Source organism: Platalea leucorodia (assembly GCF_965183815.1).
Source record: "Platalea leucorodia genome assembly, chromosome: 1".
NCBI lineage: Eukaryota > Metazoa > Chordata > Aves > Pelecaniformes > Threskiornithidae > Platalea > Platalea leucorodia.
Window position 1 is genome coordinate 36,852,403 of NC_138823.1, and position 25,468 is coordinate 36,877,870.

Here is a 25,468-nt window from a genome sequence, read left to right on the forward strand (position 1 = left end):
TGAAATATTATGGGATTATTCCCATAGTTTCACTGATGAAAATAGAAATCTAATTGAAGGACGTGTACTTTTCACAGCTATTTTGTAAATAATAGACTAACTAGTTTTGTAATGCAGTAACTGAAATATCTCCAACAATTACTTGTACTTAGTAAGTATGCTATATGCTTCTATAAAATGTAAAACATGTTATCACACCAACCAAACTAAGGGATATATTAGACTTTTAGTATACTATGTACTATATATGTAGTGTATACTACCAGTGACACATTCTTTGTAGTGCCTGCATTTTCTTCTTTTAAATTCTGATCGTTATTTCTTGCCACAGTATAACAGAGATGCTCATATTTCCTAATCGTTGCTGGAAATAAAATAGTTAAAATGACTCTTCTAGTATTGCTCAAAGCTAAGTACGAAGGTTTCCATTATGAGTTGCACAAAAAGTTCTTATCTACCCTTTGGTAAGTAGGTGAAACGCCTGTGTGCAATACGCGTAAGCTTAGTTTCCTTTCAGTGTTATCTAAATATCTAATTTAGTTTTCCTTTCTATGTGTTCTGAAAGAGTAACTGACAAAAGCTATCATTTCTTAGACTGCATCTCACATACAGATACAAGTAAAGCATGATGGGCTTTTTCTGCTCCCAGAAGACAACTTTCTAAACCTCGTGGATCTTTCCTTGTTGTCCCGTATTGAAGCATTGCTCACCCATGTCCATACTTACCTGGTCCAACTCAGGTTTGAAATTAGTGTAGCAAAAGGGCACCATCACTGCTATACCAGTAATATTTAGGTTACTAGAAGTGAATTATTGTCACAGGAATATTCTGGATATTGAGATGTTTTTAACCTGTCATTAAACCATTTTATAATTGTTACAAACAAGTTAATACATAGATTGTAGTTATAGTATATAGTACAACACCTAGTTATTTGCATGCTACTCACCAAACTAAGTGCTGGCTGTGTAACTGGAGAATAAAAGTGGTAATTTGCCCATACAGATCTAGCTAAAAGAACTGTTTTTACCGATACGCTTATTTTGCTACTGGAATAGTACACAAGGTGCAAATTTAGACTTTTTTTTTTTAATTTTTTTTTTATTTTTTTTTACATAAAGCACCAAAATTAAGGTGAAATATTTATTACAAGAAAGTGTTGAATTTGGCTCTCTTCATTTGTAAATGAGTTAAGACCTCAAGAAGATTCCTGCTCCCGAGGTGTGTGATCTTCTGAGAGAGATTTTCTGTTCAAACAACTCCCCACCTAGGCTGTGGAGATCACTGGCTTTGCACACTGTACATGACATAACAAATACCTTGAAAAGGAAAAAAATAAAGCACCTTTCCATAGATGTGGGAATTGGATTGATACGGGCCTTTAGCAGAAGAGAGGGAGGGAGGAACATGATTTTTGTGCCCCCACCCATTGGCTCAGGGTACGGTTTTGCCCTCCTGACAGCCAGCCCCGAGGCGCAGCGGGAGCACTGGCAGGGTGCAGATTAGTGAAAGCTGATTGGCACCAAGCACCAGCCCTTCCCATGTTTGTAGACGTGACCACTTAGAGCTAATAAGCTTATAATAATTTCTGCTTAAGCAGAGGTGGTGAAAGTAGTAGCGAAAAAAAGGTAAGGAGCTTAAATACGGCAAAGGTATGGGGCAAATTGTGGTGAAACATGTGCTGTGTGTGGTAATCATAATTGTCAGGCTCCTTTCGCATGGGGGCTTGTGTTCATCCTGGTCCTCGATGCTGATATTCCTGTTTACACGTCAGCTGTAGGGGAATCGGAAACTGAACTCCACCAAGAAGCATTACTTATCTCTCTATTGCATCAAAATATTTTTGCAGTTGGGCATAAATATCAAGACTTTCATCTGCTTCTTGTAAATCCCGCACAGGGAAATGTTTAGTGACCTGCTACACCGCTTAGACACAAACAAGTCTATGGGGCCAAATGGGATCCACCTGAGAGTACTGAGGGAGCTGGCAGAAGTGCTCACCAAGCCACTTTCAACCATTTATCAGCAGTGCTGGTCAACCGGGGAGGTCCCCATTGACTGGAGGTTAGCAAATGTGACACCTGTCTACAAGAAAGGTCCGAAGGAGTATCTGGGGAACTACAGGCCTGTCAGCCTGAGCTCGGTGCTGGGCAAGGTTATGGAGCAGATCATCCTGAGTGCCATCACACGGCACGTACAGGACAAACAGGGGATCAGGCCCACCCAGCATGGGTTTATGAAAGGGAGGTCCTGCTTGACCAACCTGATCTCCTTCTATGACAAGGTGACCCGCTTAGTGGGTGAGGGGAAGGCTATGGATGTTGTCTACCTGGACTTTAGTAAGGCCTTTGACACTGTTTCCCACAGCATTATCCTGGAGAAACTGGCTGCTCAGGGCTTGGATGGGTGTACTCTTTCATATGATATATATATGTTATATATATGATATATATGTCTTTCATATCATATGATTCTGTGATAATCTTTGCTGGGTAAAAAACTGGCTGGATGGCCAGGCCCAAAGAGTGGTGGTGAATGGAGTTAACTCCAGTTGGCAGCCAGTGACAAGTGGTGTTCCCCAGGGCTCAGTATTGGGGCCCGTTCTGTTTCATATCTTTATCGATGATCTGGATGAGGGGATTGAGTGCACCCTCAGTAAGTTTGCAGATGACGCCAAGTTGGGTGGAAGTGTCGATCTGCTGGAGGGTAGGAGGGCCCTACAGAGGGACCTGGACAGGCTGGATCAATGGGCCCGGGCCAACTGTATGAGATTCAACAAGGCTCAGTGCCGGGTCCTGCACTTGGGTCACAACAACCCCATGCAATGCTACAGGCTTGGGGAAGAGTAGCTGGAGAGCTGCCTGGTGGAAAAGGCCCTGGGGGTGTTGGTCGACAGCCGGCTGAACATGAGCCAGCAGTGTGCCCAGGTGGCCAAGAGGGCCAATGGCATCCTGGCCTGTATCAGGAATAGTGTGGCCAGCAGGACCAGGGAAGTGATTGTCTCCCTATACTTGGCACTGATGAGGCCGCACCTCGAGTACTGTGTTCACTTTTGGGCCCCTCACTACAAGAAGGACATCGAGGTGCTGGAGCATGTCCAAAGAAGGGCAGCGAAGCTGGTGAAGGGTCTAGAGCACAAGTCTTCTGAGGAGCGGCTGAGGGAGCTGGGGTGGTTTAGCCTGGAGAAAAGGAGGCTGAGGGGCGACCTTATTGCTCTCTACAACTACCTGAAAGGAGGTTGTAGCGGGTGCGGGTCGGTCTCTTCTCCCAAGTAACAAGCGATAGGATGAGAGGAAACGGCCTCAAGCTGCGCCAGGGGAGGTTTAGATTGGATATTAGGAAAAACTTCTTCACTGAAAGTGTTGTCAAGCATTGGAACAGGCTGCCCAGGGAAGTGGTTGAGTCTCCATCCCTGGAGGTATTTAAAAGCTGTGTAGACGTGGTGCTTAGGGACATGGTTTAGTGGTGGACTTGGCAGTGCTAGGTTAATGGTTGGACTTGATGATCTTAAAGGTCTTTCCCAACCTAAACGATTCTATGATTCTATGATATGCACATTTTGTTCTACTGTCTGAAGGATTCCATTTGCGCAGAGGAATGTATTTCATTTGGTCTTCTGAATGATTTTATATTTTGAAAGCTTTAAAAATTCTCTTCTCTAAACCAGATTGCTTTGCTGTGAATGACTTGATTGGAAAATAGTACATGCCTCCCTGCCTGCTTTGCATTTGTTGCTTAAATGGAGTAAATTCAGCTTGGAGAGGCTTGAGAGGAAGAGAAGGATTTAAAATGATTCCTCTTTAATTAATCCCAGGAAAATTCTGGCAAATCTGTCTTATCTTAGTGCATGCTCTATGTCTTTTAACTCCATTTCATTCTGGTCGCATAGACAAAAATCAGTTTGGTTTTTTTTTTCTTGCAATGATGCTTTGGTTTGTCAATAGCCAGGTTTTGGGTTTACCTCATTTTAGCACATGCAGAATAAGCAGTGTGTGTGGTTTGTGATTTTTTTTTTCTCTTTAAAAGCTTGTTTTCTGTAAAGGAAACATTCCAGTGGTGGCGTTAGTTAAATCTAGCTTTGAAGTGCTGACCTTTTTTGAAATAGTGTTTTACTACCAATTGTTTTATGCTGGTGGTGATAACAGTGGTGATAATTTTTTTCTCCTGTAAAATATAAATCTTTGGTTTGTTTAAACATCATGTTATTTGAACAGAGTAAGCTCCCTCTGTGTCAGATTATTGTATGTTCTTTCTTTGGGGAAAAAGAAAAAGAAACAAACACAAGCCAAAGAAAGAAACAACCCAGGCTTATTTCTTTGTTATCTTTCTTGGCTAACACATAAGGACCTTGGGTCCTACTACTGCTGCACGTCAGAGGGCAGCTAAACAGATAATTTATGCATGTTATATGATTCTAAGTCCTCAGCAGTCTGAGACAACATAAGAACTCCATCCTGAAAATTAAAAGAACATTCTGATCTTACTCCAAGAAAGCATTTGCACATAATCTTTACAGTTAAGGACATGAGTGGAGCCTTGGACTTAATGTTAGGTAAGACAGTTCAGAGAATTGCAAGATTAAGCATTTAATCCAAAACAGTATTGCTGTGGTGTTAACTAACAATTAAACTGTCTTCCCACAGTGGTACATTCTCATAAATATTCTCATATTTATGTATCATTTTGAGGTTACAATTAAACAGTTTTCTATACAAAGCTTTTTGCACTTTTTTTTTTTTAAAGTATTTTTCAGAAGTTAAAGTGAAATATTAACACCAGGGAATACACCACTTTTTAGATCATGAAAATATAAAAGAGTATCTTAAATTTCCTAGAATTTTAGAATTCTAAATTTCTAAATTTAGAATTTATTTTTATTTATTCTAAATAGAATATCTAAATTTCCTAGAATTTTAGGCCTCAGTTCTGTTTTACATAACTTAAGTCCTAGTAGTGTACCTTCTTCTGGTAATGTTGCTGTAAGTAGAATCAGTCTTTCTAAAATTAATTATTTTCTGGTTGGACTGTTCACAAGGTGTCATAAAATCCACAGCAGAAAATAATCTGCTGAAGTACCTCTCTGTACAATTCATATAATAGTATACTACAACTACTACTACTTTCTTCAAGTTCAGTCTGGTATCTGATCTGGTCTCCAAGAAATTCTCAGTGTGGAAGAGGACAGTTTTGTTGGCCTCTGTTCAGCAGATCCTGACAGCTCTGCCTGTGGAGCCAGTGCCCTTGCCAGGGTGTTTGCACAAGATGATTCTGGGTCATTTCTGTACTGTCCTGGTACCACATTCCTGGAGTTAGTAATTTTTTTCTCCTTTCCCCCCATGAATATGTTTAGACTTCTATATTTGTAAAAGATGTGCTTTCTCCTGAGTATTGTTGAAGTTCAAGGGGGTATCTGACTGTTTTCATAGTGTCACTGTAAGTTGCAACCTGAGCAGAAAGGCAGCATGCCTAGTATTACCCACTTAAATACACCTGGCTTACTGAATGACCTTCAACAGGTCGTTTTATTTCTCTGTTCATCCTGAGATCTATAAACTGCAGATAATAAAACATATATCCACCTTTGCAAAAGCTCTTTGAAATCCATGAGTAAAAGGTATCCCATAAGGTCAAAATATGAATTATTTATTGCTACATGACATGCACAGCATGCAGACTGTAGGGTTATAGAAATGCTGTCTGTTCCTTTTTCTCCTGAGAATAGAAGTCATACCTTCAGAGCTCTACTGAGAGAAGAGGTATTCGTTGTATGAAATCTAATATAATCTTTATGTGTATGAGTATGTAATAATACTGAAACTTTGGTATGTCCAAAGAATTGGTTTCAAGTTTTAATACCCAGCTTCCTCTGACAAGTGCAAATGCAGTTTTCAAAATAATAAACATTTTAAAAATAAAGAATGACTATGAGAAGATTAGAAAGAATAGTCAGAGGTGGGGGGAAGATTGGGTTTTGAAGTAAAGGAATCAGAATTTCATGGCATCACAATTGTGATAGGGTTGCTACATGGTAACAGATCACTTGACTTCCAGGTGATTACTAATACTCGTACCCATGATCCATTTCCTAATATTTGAAATGCCAGCAGTGTCCTTTGAAAGAAACTGATTTTTCTTTTAGCATGTTTCCTAGGGTTTGTTGTAGGCCCTACTCGTCATCAAAGTATAGATGGGAAAAAAAGTTGTGTGCTTACTATTTAAATTATTTATTTTATTAATTTAGGCATGTATTATTCAAGATAAGCTATATATATAATATATGTATATATCTAGGTAAATATGGATATAAAACAATATAGAAAGCAAGAATAGGCATGTTGCAAGCTAGTTAGGGCTTTACAGTTCAATGTGAACATCTTCAACTGTAGTGGGAAATTAGTAGGCAACTAGCACAGATTTTGAAGAGCCGGTATACAAGTTTCTGCTGAGATATGCTACTTTAATAATTGGGTTTCTTTATATCAGTTTTGGCCTCTGAAAGAGTTTAAGGAATGGACTTCAACAGAGCACACTTAAATTATCTAGCATTGAGATCCATGACATAGCATAAAGTGCTTGGCCTTTAATCCAAGTCCAAATATTAGGTCAGAATTGTATCCAGCTAAATTCAAAAGATCTTTTAACTATTTGGGATAGGCCCAGACTTTCTAATTCTGACAATAGAGGCAAGAGGGTTCTTGCACAGATTTTAAAACTCCCCTGGGGATAACAGACTCCTGGATAACTTTGGTTCTCTACGGCACTATTGGATGAAGTGCAGTTCTTATAGCTGAAGCCACGTCCGGTTGGAAAGACTGGGGAGATGTTACTAGAAAGAAAGTTGTGGTGGAGAAGGAAAGCAGTGCTATGCCCAAGTAAGAGATTTTTAAGAAAATTGTTCAAAGAAAAATTACTTCTGCATGTCTCAATACCGTTTGTTTAGAAGACTGTACTTTTAGACCATAGTAAATTGTCTGGTTAAAAGGAGCCATCTGCTTGGAAATATTTCCCTTCACGTTGCCTTCCATCTTGATTCCCTTCCATTATGCTTTAGGCATCACTTTGCTTGTTCTTTGTATTTATTTGATACTTTCATCTAGCCCTCTTCACAGCTGTAGAGTCTGAGGACTCTGCTAGTCTGATTTTTCTTATCTGCCCACGGCTCTGACTCTGCAAGTGGCTGAGGTACCGCAGGCTATATATTAATAAAGGTAATTCATCTATATAAATTTACATATAACATAGATATTAAGTGAGTGTGATGTATTGAGGATTGCAGGGATCCTGTGTCATGGAAGCTTCCTAAGTGCCTAAAACCTAAATGGGTACTTTATCTCCTCCTCTTCTTTCTCCTTATTCTTCTCAGTAATCTCCATTGCAAATACAAATGTTAGTGTCAGTGTTATGTAGGGGTATACCCGGCCCAGTATTCCCTTTGCTGTTTTTTCCCCTTGTATTATGAAATATTTAAATGCCATGACAGTATTGCCATGACAGAAGTTTTTTTAAAACCCTGCTTTATTAGAGAAGAACAACATTGCAGCCAGGAGCTGTAATCTCATATTGCCTGATTTTCTAAAATTGAGGCATTTTAATTGACCCTGTTACTTAATTCCCAACCCATCACTCATTACTTCCACTGGGGGCTCTCCCTTGTTGCTCCTCTCAGAAAGTGTTCTCACGTATATCCCTCCTCAGTGCCAACTAGTCTATGCCTATATATAGTATGTACAGCTAGCATATTCAGAGTTGTGTTAAATCCAAAGTCTCCAGACAGCAGGTAATTTAAGAAACTGCATCTCTCTTGGCTAATAAGGACATAGATTTGCCGTTCTTTACTGGCCTCTTTCCTTGTTTTTTTAAAATTTCTTTTGCTTTAGATATCTTTGCCTACTGATCTGTAAGGGCTTACATTTCTGGATGATCATCACTATATGTTGCACCCACTCCCATGTAAGAGTGAAAAAATGAAAAAGTTCTTTTTTCAAGGCCTTTCAAGAAAAAAAAAAATCTTTCAGCTGCCCGCTAATACCTTCTTTGAACAGTAACATCAGCAAAAACAGTGTCAAGCATGCTGTCGTGGTTTCACCCCAGCCAGAAGCTAAACACCACACAGCTGCTCGCTCACTCCCCAACCCCCCCCGGTGGGATGGGGGAGAGAATTGGAACGGTGAAAGTGAGAAAACTTGTGGGTTGAGATAAGAACAGTTTAATAATTGAAGTAAAATAAAATAGAATAATAGTAGTAGTAGTAGTAATAATAATAATAATACAATAATAATCTACAAAGCAAGTGATACGCTATACAATTGCTCACCACCTGCCAACTGATGCCCAGCACGTCCCTGAGCAGCAATCTCTGCCCCACAGCCAACTCCCCCAAGTTTATATACTGAACATGATGCCATATGGTATGGCATAGCCCTTTGGCCAGTCTGGGTCAGCTGTCCTGGCTGTGCCCCCTCCCAGCTTCTTGTGCACCTGGCAGAGCATGGGAAGCTGAAAAGTCCTTGACCAGTGTGAGCGCTACTTAGCAACAACTAAAACATCAGTGTGTTATCAACATTATTCTCACACTAAATCCAAAACACAGCACTATACCAGCTACTAGGAAGAAAATGAACTCTACCCCAGCTGAAACCAGGACACATGCTTTTCAAGAGAATCACTCCAGTTTGAGAGCAAAACTCCCTTTAATATTAATTAATAGCCTTAGTTCACTTAAATTACATTGTATCCACCCCTGTTAGGCTGTTGTCTGGGAGAACAAGTGATTGTCCCTGAATCTTGGCTCTGCTGAGCTAAGTTAGAAGCCATTTCCAAAATCTGAGTGGCTATCAGAGTGTCTGTGTAGATGTTCCAAAACAACGGCACCCCAAACCCACACCTCCCATCGTATGCAATAAGGAGAAAATTAACCTTCCAATGTCCAGGACCCTACATGGCCTTATCAGTCAAAATTAGTACTGCAGCATCATCTGTAAATCAGTTGATACAAATGCACGTCATAGAACAAAACCGCAAGATGGTCTGGAAACGTTGCTCAGCAAGCGAGGCAGGCTGGATTGCCCTTGGGCAATGGCAGTGGCCGTACACTTGGTGTTGAAGGTGGCCCCACGGAGCATCTTGCTTCTCAGGTGGAGGCGTAGTTCAGAAGCACAGAGCACATCAGTTCTCTCATGATTGCTTTGGTTGTCTGTTGGCTTGTGGTTGAATTTCTGACTTTTGAAAGCCATATATGACTTTACGTCCAGATTATTTCACAGATCATCTCTGTCTTCTTTTGCCATACTGCTGTTAAAACTGCCAGCACAATGTTCTCTGTGAGGCCTTTTTGTCTTGATGTGTTGCATGCCCTGCCTATTTTCTCTGTAGTTTTGGGAAAGAAATTGCACAGGAGAAAGGACAGTTAATTTCAGGGATTTGGCTGATCTCTTCTCAGAAGGATACCCTCTTCACTCAAGGTAAATGGCTTATACAGCGTTATTTATTATTACGTTATTAACTTGAAGCTTAGAAAATGTGGGTTCTTAAGCACCTGGGACAGGCAATTTGTAAAAATCTAAATAACTTATAAATCTCATATTAAGGGTGATTTGCTAAGGGTTTTAAGAAATAGTCCTGTGAACTGTGAAGTACTGCAGTTTCAAGATGAGAGAGTCATGAGAACCATGTGTTTGAAAGATAAAGATGGGAGTCTCTTTGCCAAAAGCAAAGTGATGAAATAGCCGTGTATTCTTCCAAACTTGTCTTTTCTCCCCATTTAACTGACCGTGTATCATCTCGTGCTTCAGTACAACATGCTCAAGTGCAGTCTTTAAGAAAGTGAAACGCGCTGTCCACGTTGTGATATTTTTGTTAGATTAGAGAAAGGTAATGCCTTTGAGATTGAATTTAAAATGTGTAAACATGTTAGGCGCCGCTAGTTTTACATTGAGGGAAGATCTGTCAGCCCTGCTATTTGCATTTGGAATCAGTTGTAACATGCCTGCCATCTATTTTCAAAGATTGCATTTGACTTTAACTTTTCATATTGATGTACAATATAACATTGATATGTGTGTGTAGGAGTTTCTCAGGATGGGACAGGATTTGCTATATGTTCTAAATATTTCAGATTAAAATGAGTGTATGCTCTTTCTGAGACTTTCAGTCATACATATGCACCTACTTTGCAGTCCATTTTAGGGAAAACTTAAGACAAACTGAAGTTGAAAAATAGATTTCTGGTTTGGAATTCAGTGTGTTGAACTTTTCTCTTTAAGAGTTAGCAATAGACCCAAGTCCTGACATGTTTCCTCTCTTATCATAGACGTAAATATTTAATGCTAACCACACTGGGGGTTGTTTGAGATTGTGTAGCATTTCAGCTCAGAGTTAGGTCTCTGTTAGAATGTTATATCTTGTTTCTACTGCAAATAATTACCTGCTTACCTAAATCTTGCTTTTACTTTATTTAGATGAAATTAGTATTGTCTTCCATGTTTTGATGCTGCCATTTGTTATTACTGGCACTAGTTTGCTAACCTGCACTTTTGTCGGACGAGAAGTGAACAAGCCCGGTTTCTGTTGAACATATAACTGTCATTGTTTTAAATATTACTTAATATTCTACATTCAGTGATTGCCATTGTATTAGCACAAGGGGTTTTTTTATGTTTTTCCCCTCACCAAGTAAAATTTGAAGTTCTTGAATATTCAAAATACTTCAGTTAACTCTCAATTTTGTCACATCAACCTCATTATAAAAAGGAGCTCAGACCAATTGTCCTAAAGTTGATTTTTATTTCATATCAGAGTATTTAATTCTTTTATTGTAAATCAAATGAATTCCAGCTGCTGCTAGTTTTCCTTTCACTTTTTTGTTTTTCTTCGTAGGCTGGAGTCTCTAGCTCTTGGTTTTCTCATCAAATAGTGTTATCTCTGACAGCCCTCGTAGTTTTCAGGAGTATTTGTGCTTGGGCTTAGTTAAACAGGGTTTTTTTCATGATTCTGTCTGATACCGATAGAAATTATCACCAGAACACTTTAAAGCTCTTAATAGAAAAGCTGACTTTCTTTAGTTTCTCTTCCGTACCTCATATCATCCACTGATACTCTGGATGTTTAATAATACCAAAATTTGGGGCATGACCCTGCTTTACTGTGCACTAAATTCCTAACAGTTAAGGCAAGAGTTCAGTCCTCAGTGTTTATTGTTCATCACTGTTCACCATTGAGCATTTACACTGACTTAGTGCTGTTTGACGTGTTTGTAAGATTTAACTAGAGTGGGTGATGCAGCCTTAAATTAGCTTATCATTTATTCTCAAATTTGTAAAGAGTAACTGTCCCTGTGTTCCAGTGTCTCCCATGTGAAGCTAGTTGTAATCAGTAGTGTCTCCCTTCTTCAGTGAGGTCTTCTGGAGGGATGTGAAAGCCCAGAATTTCAGGGTCTGCAAGATGCAGTCTCTCTGTGTTTCCTCCTTGCTGCTCATGGGAACTGGCTTTCAAATGCACGGTAATGTCTGCAAGCCACTAGCAGTTAGAAGGCGACTACTGACCATAGACGAGACATGAGACTTTTATGACTTAGTGGGTAATGTTAACTTTTTCTTTGGAGAGAGGTCTAGGTGCAGAGTCCCACGTATTCATCAGCAGGTATGGTAGAGTAATTTGCTGTATCCTGAACTAAAGGTAGAGGTCCCACTTGCATTAAACACAACAGCAACTTTCTGTTTCAAGGAAAACCACAGGCAATGTATCAAATCTTGCTGAGTTCACACAGTGTTGCTGTTATGGCCAGATGGAGCGTTACACTGTGCTGCCCTGCCTGGTTATCAGAGACCATGAAATTTCACCAAATGATTTCTTCCTTAATCCTCTACCTTGATTGAGCCATATGATGTCATTTAGAACGATATTTGTTTCTAGCTGAGACTACATGAAAGAAAACCTGCCTTATCCTTGAATGAATTAGTATGATTTTATTCCACTATTAATAATAAACAATTTCTAGGCTGACTTTCATCTAATTTAAACTTGTGTCTAATTTAAATCTCAGCCATTGAGTCTTGCCAGCTGTTAGTCTGCAGGTTTCAGGAGCCTTTTGTTATCAGAAGTCTTTTCCCATATAAGTATTTCTGTTCTAGGATGAGGTGAAAGAAAGAGTCCGAGCTGATTTTAAAAATATATTCACTGAAAGGCACATTCTGTAGAGCTCAAAGTCCTTTCTTTAAAAAAAAAAAAAAAAAAAAAATCCTGGACTCTTCATAATTAAGCTACATTCTGTTAAAAACGGATGGTAGCACTAGATGTTATTACATTTATGTAACGTATTGTGTTAATACAACATTTATTTCTGTGCCGTAGTATTTCTATTCTGGTTCTGGTTTTCTCTGCTTGCTCAACTTCCTGTGCCGAGTTCCTCTCGTGTGCCGTCAGCGCGGGTGGAAGCCGCCCGCTGTGCTGAGCTTGGCCTTCTGCGGGCTGAGGTCCGTCTCCACCAGGGAGCACCTTGCTGTGTACGACCTGTGCAGAGCACCGGCAAGCACCCGGAGGCAGAGGCTCCGAGGGGAGGATCTGACCCTTTTTCAGTTGTTAAGAGGAGAAAGAGCTGAGCCAGGAGCTGACCATTTCTCCATCACTCTGACAGAACCCCATTTTCTTCTTTCATATGCCTTCTTAATTAAAGGTAAGGGGGTGAAGCAGTAAAGATCGAAAAAAAAAAAAAAGAAATCCCAACCATTACTCAAAAATCTCAGTAAACAGGAGTCATCAAACTTGTATTTAAAAAAAGAAAAAAAAAAAGCCGCACAATTGTCAATGGACATGCCCATACAGAACTTAATTGCTATATATAGCACACAGCGCAGTGTTGAATTCTCCAGTTAGATATTGCAGAAACTTGCACACAGAATACTGTGAGTGGGTGGCTGGGTGCACACTTAGGAACTTAGGAGAGCCCTGGTAAGCTGTGTTCAAGAAGCACAGGCATTTTCATACTACGATGAGAAGTAAACAGTAATATCTCAGTGACTGAGAGAGGAGGGAGTGTCTTTTCATTGCCCTCATATGGACAGAAGTCGCAAGGTGCTTAGCACCGTAGGTGTATGTACTGCTAATACAGAGACTGACTGTGCGAAATGCCAAGTGCTCCAAATTCCAGTGGAATTACATTTGATACGATTCTTGTGTCCCTCAAGAGGAGATGCAAAGGTCAGAAAAACTAGATTTATTTCCAGTATCCTATTTATTTTTCCTCAGCTGGTAAGAGGAAAAAGAAAAATCTATTTAGTTTTCAAGTAGTGGTGGATTAGGAGTTCCTGAACTGGTAAAATGTTAATATCATTGACATCTAAGTCAACAGGTTTCCAGTTTTGACTTGTAAACCCCAGTGTTTTTGTTAGTGGTCAGATAGAGAAATTTAAAAACTTGACCTAATATTTGAAAGCTGTATGCTTGCTTCTACATTTATTGAAACAACACATGAAAAATCATTGCACCGTCTTTGTTCCTGACCTGAGCAGTAATACACTTATTGTGCTTCTTGGAAGTCAGTCTTAGCAGTTTCTGCTTGTTGTTCTCTGTGCTGGTGGGGGGCTTTGCCCTTCCAGTCTTTCTCACAAGCAGTTCGTAATGCTGCCTAGTCAGCTTTCCTAAAAGTCAGCAGCCTCTTGCCTTGAATAAAGCCTAGCAAGTTAGCTTTGCAATCTTTCAAACACATTTTGAAGTGTCTTACTATTCTGGAGGGTAAACAAGGGCCATGACTATAGCTGGTAATTATGGGTACTCCAAACTGAGAGGACTGAAGGGATTATGAAGGTGGAATTGGATCCTCCTGGATATGGTATAGAGGGTGAGAGAAAGGACTAAAAAAATCATGTTTTGGGACTAAAAAGACTGAAAAGATGTTTTGGGATTGCTTTACCAGTCCTTGCCTCAGGTGCAGGTGTGTTAGAAGATGGGCAAACAACGCCAAATGGTGTCATGGTATGTCCTCGACTCTGCCCAATTCATGCTTTCTTAAGGGAAAATAAAGGAAGAAAAAGAAAATACAAACTCGAGAACTGTGAAATGCATACAATGAAAGCAGTTTTCTGTTTATCAATTTCAATTATTTGATCATGTTAAAAAATAAATTGTAAATGTTTTAGTGAAGGTGCATCTTCCCTGTGTCTAGTGCAAAGCCGCCTGTGGCTGGGCAAACAAAATGAAGTATTAATTAAATACATTTCTTAGAGAAAATTTAGATGAGCCTCTTCTGCTGTGTAAGATGTTTCTTATCCTAATATAAAAAAAATCTGTAGTGTCAGAATTAGTTTTAAAGGTCACCTGCTCATCCCCAAATTATGTGTATGATTCCTGTGAAACTGTATTTAAAAGGAAGCAACAATTCTCTTGTTTCCATTGGAAGCATATATTCGCTGCCTGATAAAAGCAAAAAGCCTTTCCTCCTTTGCACTTGCATGTTTCCTTATTTATATTCAGACTGGTGTTTTCTAACAGGGATATTTTTTCACTCGTTTCTTCTTTCCCTTTTTGTCTACAATCAGGCTGTGCACTGCTGTAGTATGTTCCCTCTTCTCCATTCGCTGTATCTGTACTCTGCTCTTCACTAAGCAATCTTTTTAACAACATCTGTATACTTTCACTCTTTTCAGTCTTCGTATTTTATTGCTACAACAACCCTTTTTTGTTACCCCCTTTTTATTTACACATAATTCCTTCCCTAACGCTGTGATTATTGTGTTTGTGCTCACCATATTGTCTTGTCTTTGAATTTCTCATCTTACGGTTCCTGTAAGTATCGGCAGTACAGTTCTATCTATGGTATCTGACTGGTATGCTCCCATTTTTTATGTTTTCCTTAGATCTGTACTTCACAAGTGAAGTATTTTGTGTGTGTCTGTGTTCTTGTGAAAGCTTATTTTCCTTCTGGTGCTTGTCTATTAATATATTTTCTTGAACATCAGAGTGGCTCTCTGTAATCCTCACAGTTTTTCCCACATTTGTATCATTTTTCCAATTTAACCAGTATCCTTGATACACGTTCCTTCAGCTAAGGAATTAATAAGGAAAATGCAACTGGCAATTTGTTTTAATAAAAGAAAGTTAAGATCGCAAAGCATTTCTTGTTCTATTGGGCTTGAAGTTATAGGTAGCTTTGAATAATGTTCATTTTGCTTACCCTATATAGTGTGGCGCCTTGAGATGGAAGGACATACTTAGAAAAAAAATGGCAAAAAAAAAATTCAATTTAGTGTATATGTTTAAATGTTTTTCTGCTGAATATAGTGTATTATATAGTCTCCTTATGGAACCAGATTATTTCCTCCTGGATTTAGGATCTTTCTCACAGATTGTCTCTAAAGCATGGAAAAGGGAAGAGTACAAAAAAGGACTCATGCTGCTGCAGTAGGGGCCCCGTTCCCGTTCCGTTTCCAGCTCCTCTGCCGCAGAAAGGTTGTGCCTCAGCTTTGATCGTAGCCTTGGAGCAGGGATCCCCCAGAGCCTTGGGCAGGGCCACTTTCCTGAGTAAGGCTGTCCCTAGGGAGAGGAAGAAACAGAAAAAGCGACAGGGCAACGTTGGCAAAGGTGGTGTGTACCGGATAGCCACTGTTCCCTCCAGTTTCCATCTTACTTTCCTATAAGTACAACCACAGTCTCTAACTTTTTCAGTTTCTGGAGAAACCGTACGTTTACGATTAATGTTGTCTTTAAGGAGAATGATCTGGTGTAATGGGAAAAGATGGAAGTAGAAGGAGAAAAGGAGATAATTCTGTTTCCTAATCAGATTGGAAAAGAGTAGGTACAGGGCTGCAAAAGTTGTTTTGCAGACTTGAAAATTACTTTAAGATCCTTCATCTACAACTTTCTTAAACAGTTTGCAAACCCCAACACCGAAACGTCAGGTGAAAGGCTACACTGGTCCATGCCCTCCTGTTCTGCCCAGTGCTGTCAGAGGGGAACGGACCAGGGGGGAGTAAATTGGGTATCTTTATGCTGTGTGCCAAGGTGTCAGGGAAACGGTGTGCCAGTGTAGAGGAGGGAAGGTTTGTTCTGCTTTCAGTCTGTGAAATGCTTCAGTGAAGGTAGGACAGAGCACTATGTTTGCCTGTATATTTTGCCTTTTACAAGCAGGAAACCTTCTGAACAGTGAGGTGCAAACCCACCCAAGGCTTGGCACTCTCTGTCAGGAGGGATGGGAAATCGGAAGGTGAAGCTTAGGTGGGTTTCCCCACTGGGTGTATTTAAAAAATGCTTAAGGTGATTGTCAGAGTACTGAGTTAAAGCAAGATAAAGGATGTTGCTTTTTTTTTTTTTAAAAAAAAAAAAGAAAAAAAAGGAAAGAAAAAAAGGCGAGCACTCACACTGGAGGTTATAGCGCAACTCATTTGTTATTTGTGCTTTTTTCTATTTGCAGGAGAGTTGGGTGCTGGGAGGAGTTGAACCATAGCATGTTGCTGAGAGAAGAGTATTTATTGCAGCAGAACTAAAATTACAGGCAAAAAATTAAAGTACTCTAGGGGAAAAGCAGTAATTCTAGCATGCCAGATATTCAGTATTAAGCATGCTTAATATTCAGTTTAGTCTCATGTGACATGTTTATGACCAGTGTGTGTGCCCCAACGAAGGCACTGCCTAAAAATGTATTTGTTAATTAGTTTTGGCGCAAGAAGTAGAGAGAGTGCATGGATTCCTCTTCTCCACCGACAGCACAATTTGCTTTTTGGTAGAGGAAGATGCAAAATGATTTCAAGTGTGCTGGGTTTGGGTTTCTCCTGGAGTCGTACCCTTAAAATCAGCAGAAGGGAGGGAGGGGAGTTACTCTGTCTATTATTATCAAGCTCTGCTAATGTAGCCCGGGCGCCACGTGACTGCAGAAAAGGCTATTATCTCAATGAAAAGGAAACTGCTTTTTAGAGCAGCAACAGAACAGAAGCAGGAGGAATTTTCGAGTACTCCACCATGCTGGATTGTCAAAGGGGGATCTCTCTGATCAGCAGTTAGGGAAGGATTAGCGTGGCCAGTTTGTCAGCTGTCATTAGAAGCAGATGACAGAGATGATAAGCTGCTGTGTGCGCACGTCCTCACTCAGCATGTGCTTTGGTTTACATCAAGACATAACACTGGTTTGGGATAATGGAGAGCTGATATTTTTAAGGCTGTAAATTTACTGGTAATTGTCTCCTTTTTTTTTTTTTTTATTTTTCCTTTTTTTTTTTTCCCTCCTGTTTTTAATAAAAAGCCACTGTGATGGATGGGGAATTTATCTACATCTTGATCTGAAGACGCAGAAAAACTAGTGAGATCTGCCTTCAACTGCAAAGGCTGGAAGACGACAAGGTGTGTTTCTGAAGTGCCGTGACTTCATTGTTAGCGCTCTCTTTTTGCACGTATGTGTGCTCCCGTGTGTGCATCGTAGGTGTCTGGGTGTTGTGGGGGCGGGGGGGAAGGGGAGGTGTCGGGTTGAGGGAGTGGGAGGAAGAGCTAATTTCTTTTTGAGCAAGAGAGTTTAAAGATAATATTTCTAAATAGCAAATACAAAGAAATAATGTAAATTTGATTCTCCGGTTTCTGTAGTTTCCCCCCTTTTTTAATGGCTACAGGTGTACTTGTGGTTGCCTGTGACAGTTTTATGGGTTTATGAGGCTAAATATATCTTAGTCAGTGCACAGGAAATGTTTTTGTAAGCAAGTTTTCTGGCATCCAGAATAACACACAAACCCATCTATATTTTCCCACTGTCAAGAGGAGGTGGAGCCCGAGAGTGTCTTTTTCATTGCAGTAATTACTATTCAGTGTTCGGTAAATTTTATGCATGTGAAAAAGTACAGAGTAAGTCAGACTGAGACGTTTTTCCAATAAAGCTTTCTCTTTCTGACCAAGAGCTTAAGTAGACAAAACACACTGAAACATTTGTAGTTGTTATATAACTTTCTCTATTCTCTAATCTTAATAGTTTTCTTTACAAGAATGCGAACCCGTAAACAGAATGACATTCAGTTAATCTTCAGACCTCCTATTTATCTCATGGTTATGCATGCTGATGTCATTAAATATCTTGGCACTATTTACCTTTCTTTTAACCTTGGGAGGGCAACATTTAATATTGCAGATTAATTAAATAATAATATCCTCTGAAAAACGTTATAGATGGTTACTTGTAGTAAGTGAGGATAGTATGCTGTCTCCCCTGCTCGGGAAGTTCTTGCAAGCTTGTTGGCTTTATTTTCCTGTCGTACACAGCATTAAGCCCAGCATTGCTCTTTACCTCACAGCAGTCATACTAATCCCGGACCACAAAAAATAGATAAAACGAAGTGTTTGGATTTGCGTGGGAGTGCTGATCGTCATTTCTCTAGAATTTTGTCTCCAAAGTTAAGGGCAGCATTGCAAAGATACATATAACAGGTCATTACTGCAGTGCACTGGCAGTTTGCTGGAAGTGTGTTTTCCTGGATTCATATTGAAATAGTGGTGGTGACTATCATGCTTAGAATCCGTTTAATAATTAACTAAATACATACAGGAAATGCCTTAGTTTATTTTATTTGGGACTTTGAAAAACTCATGCTACTTTGAGATAGGAGGGGGGAAGGAAAATATTATTGTTTTTCAAATTAATGTAGTATGTGTTTGAAGAGACTTTATTTCATACTGTGAGGGCAGAGCCAGAAACGTAAACAAGTTAGCGCTATTTATTTGCTTGTTCTCTTTTGTCTCAGTTTGATTATTTTAATTGCAGTTTACCTACATTTTGATACAGAGGCCTGGAGCAGGCGGTGCCGTTGAGTAGAGGCTTGAGAGCCCGTCACGTTCACGGCACCAAATGTCGAAGCCGCAAGAACAATGAAACTTCCTCTCTGCTTCTTGTGTTTTCTTCCTTTATTTCATTACGGAAGATCTAACAAGATAGTGGAGGCCGAGTAGCACTTACTGAAGTGTTGGCACCTATGTTTTGTAGAAAAACAGGTTTTTGCTGCTTGTACAGTCATTTTGATTTGCCTGATGCCTTTTAGGACATATAAAGGGGGGAAATTTGAACAAAATCAACCTTTTATGTAGACTGTGTTTTTCAAATGGCTCTGTGTTCGCACAAAGTCCTGTATGCTACTGTAGTCAACAAGGTTACACTAGTAATGTTCAAAAGGTGTTGCTCCTCCCCCCTTTTTTTTTCTTCCCCTCTCCCCTTTTCATCTCTGTAAGGTAAATTGCTTGTGCAAGGAAGGAGGGAAGGCATGACTGTGTTGCAAAACATACTGTGTTGTAAGAAGAAAAACGTTCTTGGAAAGTCTGAGCTAGAGGACTACTTTGAAAATTACATTTCACTCCAGAGTTCTAAGCATAACATTTAATAAGAAATGCCATTAGGAATTCAACTGGCTGGTTAGATTTTGCAGCACCATTTTATTTATTTATTTAGAGTAGTAGCAGGAAAAAAAAAGGAGGAAGGGTGTGAAAACAACCTTGATTCTTAGAATCTACTTCATTAATAAGTTGAATAAATTTATTAGCACGCTACTATAGAATAGCCCCATAATTGTAACAAGAAAGTTGAGTTAAGGCTGAGAACTGTGTCTACAAGCCAAGTTGTCTGAGCTGAGTGAAGGAGAAGAACATTAGTAAGTTGATAATCATCGTACCTGCAAGGAAGTCCTGATGGAGTCATCTTACTGCCTGCATTCCTCGTTAGCTTTTCTTACTCACACATGTTCAGCTGTGGCAGGCCTAGAAGGATGCCTGAATTGCACTAAAAATTATTATTAGCAGGTAAAGCTTTAGTCTCTGAAGGTGAGGGGTAAGATTTGAAAGCCCGTGTCTTTCAGAAATGGGCTGCTCTCGATAGCCGCGAGTCTGTGGCTGACCCTGCGGATAGCTGGAGTTGTACAGTGAGGGATTGGGAAGGGCTAGCTGGGATGTGAGGGTAGAGAGCATAAGGAAGACAGATGAGGGTCCTAAATGAAGAAAATAACCAAAAGTTTATGATAAATTAACTTAATTTGCAGTGTGTGTTGTACCTGAATCTCCTCTTTGCTCTTCCCATTTCATTTTCTCCTATGCACACCGTCCCCAAACAAGCTTCATCAGGATGCTGTCATGCTTTGATTTTCCATTCCTGGTAGCATAGGCTGTTGTGATGGAGCAACCATCTAACGCAAGATTCTTGTGAAGAAACTTCTGTTAGAACTGCATGGTAATAAAATTAGTTTTGTTGCTTTTCTTGAAGTTTTCCCAGATGTTCAGTCCAACTAGTTTTAAATGTGTGTTATTTTTTACTTTGGGCCAGTGTATCGCAGGCTGCTGGTCAACTTCTTCTATGAATGCAGTGGGTGTTTCTTCCACTTTTTAGTGATTATTATATTCCAAAATAAAAAATACTTGGAATATGTGCTAATTCTTTCTTAGCACTTGTGATTCTTCTTTACCATGAATGGTTTCCTTATTAACACAAATTAATTTCAGTTTATTTTTACAAAGAGAATAAAATGGCTGATAATGAGCATTCAGCTTTAATAGTAGAGTAACCTTGTTTTCTTTGGGCTGCAGGATGCAAGCATAGTTGTGTCAGGCCTATGGAGTGATTTATGTCCAACAAAAGAGAGAAATAACAGTTTGACATCTTCCTCTAGTAGACTAGGAGGAAAATCCAAGCTTCAGTGAAGTCAGTGATAAAATTCTGATTTATTTCAGTTGAGTTATAACATCTCCTTAGAACTCTTCAATTTTTTTTTTTCCAGAATGTCATTTCTGCTGTTAAGGGAGCTGTAGTAAACTTTATAGGGTGTTCCCTGTAAGTGTTGTGGAGGCCAAAGGTATATATGGATTTAAGAAGGAATTAGGCACAACTGAAGATAGGTTCAGAGGGAGGAGAAGGACAGCAACACCACAGCTAAACTTGAACCACTGATTGTCAGAGACAGAGAGAGGTGATATCAGGGGAAAGGATCATTCTGCAGCTGCCTTGTACTTTTTCCTGACGCATCTGCTATTAGCTTCCATGACAGACTAGTCACTAACTAAATGTCTCTTTCATTTGACTCCTGCAGCCATTCCTATGTATGTCTTATTTGGTCGCAGTCTGTATTCATATATACGTGTGTATATACACACACACGCACACTGGTGAGTACAAAGCTTGTGTCCACAAGGTTTTATTCCTTTGCAGCTGACTAACTAAAGCAACAAGATGAGTTGTGTTTTCCTTTTAAATGCTTTAAAATGACGATTAAACTTTCATCTTCTTTTGTTATTGCTGGTTGCAGTATCTTACTACAGCAAATAGAAGAGTATGAATGAAGAACGACATGAAATTTGAAGTCATTAGTAATTGTTATTTGTGTTGACAGATCAGTTTTTAAACTCATGGATGTATTAAGAACATATTTGATTGGGGTGTACAGGCTACTATGGACATTTATTTTTTATCAGGTTAATCGTACTTCATAAGTGTTTGCAAGACACTTGTGTGTGGCTCTGACATAATTTATTCTATTAGTTTTGATTTATGTGGTTAGTAACAACGTGTGTAGTTAGTACTCTCAATGCATTTGCCAAGAGTTTAACATACATCTAACACACATCTGTATTTAGTACAAAACTGCAATTCTGCATGTTGGGAAATGATACAAGTGTAATCTTTTATGCATATAGCTGTAGTCTCTCAAAAAGCATGTATTAAATTGGTTGTTCTTCAAACTTTAATAAGAAACGAGTAATAAATTTTTTTCTATTCCCAACTCTTACACTGCTGCTGCAGTATAAACGGATGATACTGGATGGGTACCAGTATCAGTAGTATCCACCTGCTGAGAGAAACTGCCTGCTCATGCAAATATCGGATAGGAATAGGGGCCAAACCCTGTCTGGTCTCTCTCGTAACATCTAGGACCACATCCTTGTCACCAGGGCACCCTCTGGGACCAGGGCTGAGGCAAGCCACATGATAGGCTGAGGAGGATGCTGAATTTTCCAGGGAAGATGCTCTAAATGCTTATGAGAGGCAGAGAGGATGGGTAAGCCAGGCACCATACTGAAAAGGATGACTTGGGTATACAATTTTAAGAAGTGGTGCAGGGTTCTGAACGTCATGTGGGTTCCAGCCACACCCCTGACTGACCGAGGATGTCAACGTGAAGTCCAGTTCACCTCATAGCCAGCTGTTAACATCACTATAGCCATGGCCATTTGTGGAGCCGAGTATTAGCGTTCATATAACTTGAATATAGATATGTTTGACTTTGGTCTCTTGTTAACTTGCAACCTTCTGGAACAAAGCAGCTTGAATTCTTGATTCTTAAATTGAAAATTTATTGCTGTACACTGTTAAACTAAATGCATGCTTATGAGAGCATTTCAATATTGCAGGAAGAACAGTGGAGTATATAAGTGTATCTTGTAGGTACGCGTGGAGTAGAAATGCTTTAGATAATGTTTAGGTACACTTCCTGCAAATCAGAGTTTTAATTCAGTGCTTGGCATTCGAAAGAATGGCCTGAAGTTTCAGCATGCTTCCTAGGAATAGGTGGTTGGGTAGAAGAGAAAAACAAGCCCTCTTAGTGCTGCAGCTGTGTGAAAATCAGAAACATGAGTTCAATTTTTGATTAGGCACCAGAGAAGACACATAGAGCTGGGCTTTCTGAACTGCAGCAAAAATTTCAGTAAGATCACGTGTTTTCAGTAACAGTATCTACTCCGGGACGGAAGGAACATTATTTTGAGGACCAGGATAGAGCTACGAAAGGTGGCATGCAACATAACCATCTCTTGCTGAGGCTCCAGTGCGAGCTTTTGTTGCACATCACACAGCACCTCAGCGTGCAGAGATGCCAAGCTGATCCTAGTGACCAGGAGGACCGACACCTCTCTAGCTGTGTGAAGTCATTGAAACTGAGGTTGATAAGTGACGGAACTCAAATTCATATATGTTAGGTTTGATATCTCTGTGTATAGGTTCGATAACTCTATGTATTACTTACTGTATACAACTGATGCAGAAACGCAATGCTGTGCTCTCTGGCTTGCCCTCTGCTTTTTACTTTTTAGCGTGATGGAACCCAGTTTCCTGAGCTTTTTATTGATGGAATATGTTTTATCTAAAGTAAACAGACTGGTATTTGACAGGCAGTTAGCTGGAGTTAAATCCTAATATAGGCATGCCTGTGCCACAGAGATGCGTAAATGCCTTTGTCGATTGTCATCGGTCATATTTTTCTCACTGCTAAGACAGGCATCTTGAAAAATCACACTAAACTGTATAAGCTTACTGGTATTGTAAGTAATGTATACATTTGTATCAGTTATATTTATGAGATTAGAAAATGTTCCTGGATTTGAGTTTTTTCCATGGTGCCTTACACTTGTGAGAGCAGTTGTTTCACTCTTCCCCTCTCCCTGGTCTGGTTTTCCCCTTGTTCTTTGGTGGTTTTAGCGGGTAAGGTTGGCGTGGGAATTTAAGTGGACAACTAACAGTTTTGAAACTGAGATTGGCAGAAGAGGATTCAGTAGGAGTTAAAATATGCTTAACTCACTGTTTCAGAAGTACCAGCAACTGGAAATGAAAGCTATTTAAATACAAAGTTTCCTATTATATTATCCTTTTCTGTGTTAGATTTGCATCATTTCTCAGCTATGCTATTCACAAAGTTTTACTTTAAATCACAGTAGATTTGAAATACTGTGCTTCTAAATTAGTCTCAGAAGTTGTTAATAATTGCGAACTATAAGAAAAATTCTAGGTTAAATAAACATCTTATGTGGGAACTTGGACTCTTCCAGCGAAAATGCTTGCAGGCTTAATATTTTTTGCAGCCACAGTTTGATACTTATCAAATGCAACATAGGAGGTTAAAAGGTTTTAGAGTTACTTTTGTTTTTTGTTTTTAACTTAGCTACCCACCACAAACAAAAGGATGCAAGAGTGACTGGCGTATATACAAATAATGTTCTGGCATTGCATTTTGGTTTTTACTCTGGTGTTTTAAGGGGAGCTTTAGTGGTATCAAGCTGCATTTCTTTTGTTGATGAGTATTAAGAATCAGAAACAATCTTTGATAACAAGAGAGGTAGAATCCCAAACCTGAAATTACGATACAGTCTTGAACAATTTTTTGCAGTAGTACCACCTTCCTCCTCTTTGACAATGTTTTGGTGAAAACAGACCTTTTCCTCTTTAAAAGTGAATATGGAACAAACCTCTTGTATGTTATATAAAAAATGGTACTTTCTTCCTCTGATATTTTTGCTCTGGTGTCTTATTAAAGCCTAGTCTTGCTATTCCTGGGCATATTAGAGGTGGCTGACGTAGGCTAATCCGTAAGCAGCTGAGTGAGTGGCTCTGTTAAGAGCCTTAGCCTATGGGAATACGAAAGGTAGGAGCCATCTTACAGTGCTGGGGTCGGCCTGGAGGGGTTTTTGCAAGGTCTCAAGCAAACCAGGGGTTTCTCAAAACTGTGGTTTTGAGTAGCTGAGAAAAACCTCTTTCTCCTTCAAGATTTAGGTGGATTTTAAAGAAAGTCCTATTAAATACCAGTCTATAACACTGAACATTAATGTTAGCCATTTATTTGATTGTTACAGCATGTGTTAAAGAGCTGCTGCCGCCCATTTGCAGCCTAATGTGTTTATTAGATGGTCTTCCCAGTGGCATCTTGAAGTGTCTTTCAGCTAAAAAATTCATGAGCATTATTGGCTTTCAGGCTGCAAATGGAATATGTCTTCTTCTTACTGTCTAATACACCACTCTAAAGCCATTACACAGGAGTAAGGGAAAAGATATTGTTGAGGAAGGAGCCTTTGGCTTAAACATTTGTTTATAGTCTGGTACGGCTTTTTGTAGACTGAGCAAAAATGTGAGTAGTAGGTGTTGGAGCCAGTTTTCTGTTCTTTTATACACGGGCTCAATGGCATTTGCTAGTAAATTATGTTCCTTTTCTTAGTTCTAGTTTGTGGAGTTCAGGAATAAAGTAGAAGTTAGTAAATATTACCATATATCTTGTTTTATTGTTACCTGTAATAGGCTCTCTTTCACATGAAATCGTATCTTCTAAGTAACAAGTGTTATTTTCAGTAGAAGAGGCTATGGGTGGACGTCAGATTTTAGTACAAATCCTTTAAAGGTGGATCAAGTTTTTCAGTGTGCTGCTACCACCTTTCTCATAGAAACTCTGGTTTCTATTTTTGCTTTGTACTGCGTGACTGTTGCAGGGTGGCAAAGATTTTAGGCAGTTTCATCTATAGCGAAAGTGGTCATGCTGCTTCAGGAAAAAAGCATACCCTTGAATAACTTCATTTGTATTTTTAATATGAAGTTACCATCACCAACCAAGGTATTGGACATCTTGCTTATTTTGTCAGGCTGGCATTGCTTCATTTGGGGTATATCTGAATTCCTGGTGTCGGGTGATGAAGGATCGGTATAGTAGTTGGTTGTAGAATATTTGGCTTAACCAGGGATGCAGGAGGATGATTTAATATATCTTTAAATTT

At 39.4% G+C, this 25,468-nt stretch overlaps 1 protein-coding gene across 6 annotated transcripts in view; it reads left to right on the forward strand.

Annotated features, from left to right (window-relative positions):
- Positions 1-25,468, forward strand: part of NCOA2 (nuclear receptor coactivator 2) — a 197,703-nt gene that overhangs the window by 85,952 nt on the left and 86,283 nt on the right. For 4 of the 6 annotated variants that reach the window (XM_082318150.1, XM_082318149.1, XM_082318154.1 and 1 more), the window contains one exon: positions 17,229-17,326. The exons of 1 other annotated variant lie outside the window; for it this stretch is intronic. The gene's annotated coding sequence lies outside the window, so the exon portion shown is untranslated. Of the gene's footprint in view, positions 1-17,228; positions 17,327-21,030; positions 21,107-25,468 lie in introns of all 6 variants that reach the window. One more of the 6 variants, XM_082318151.1, reaches the window with a different exon arrangement.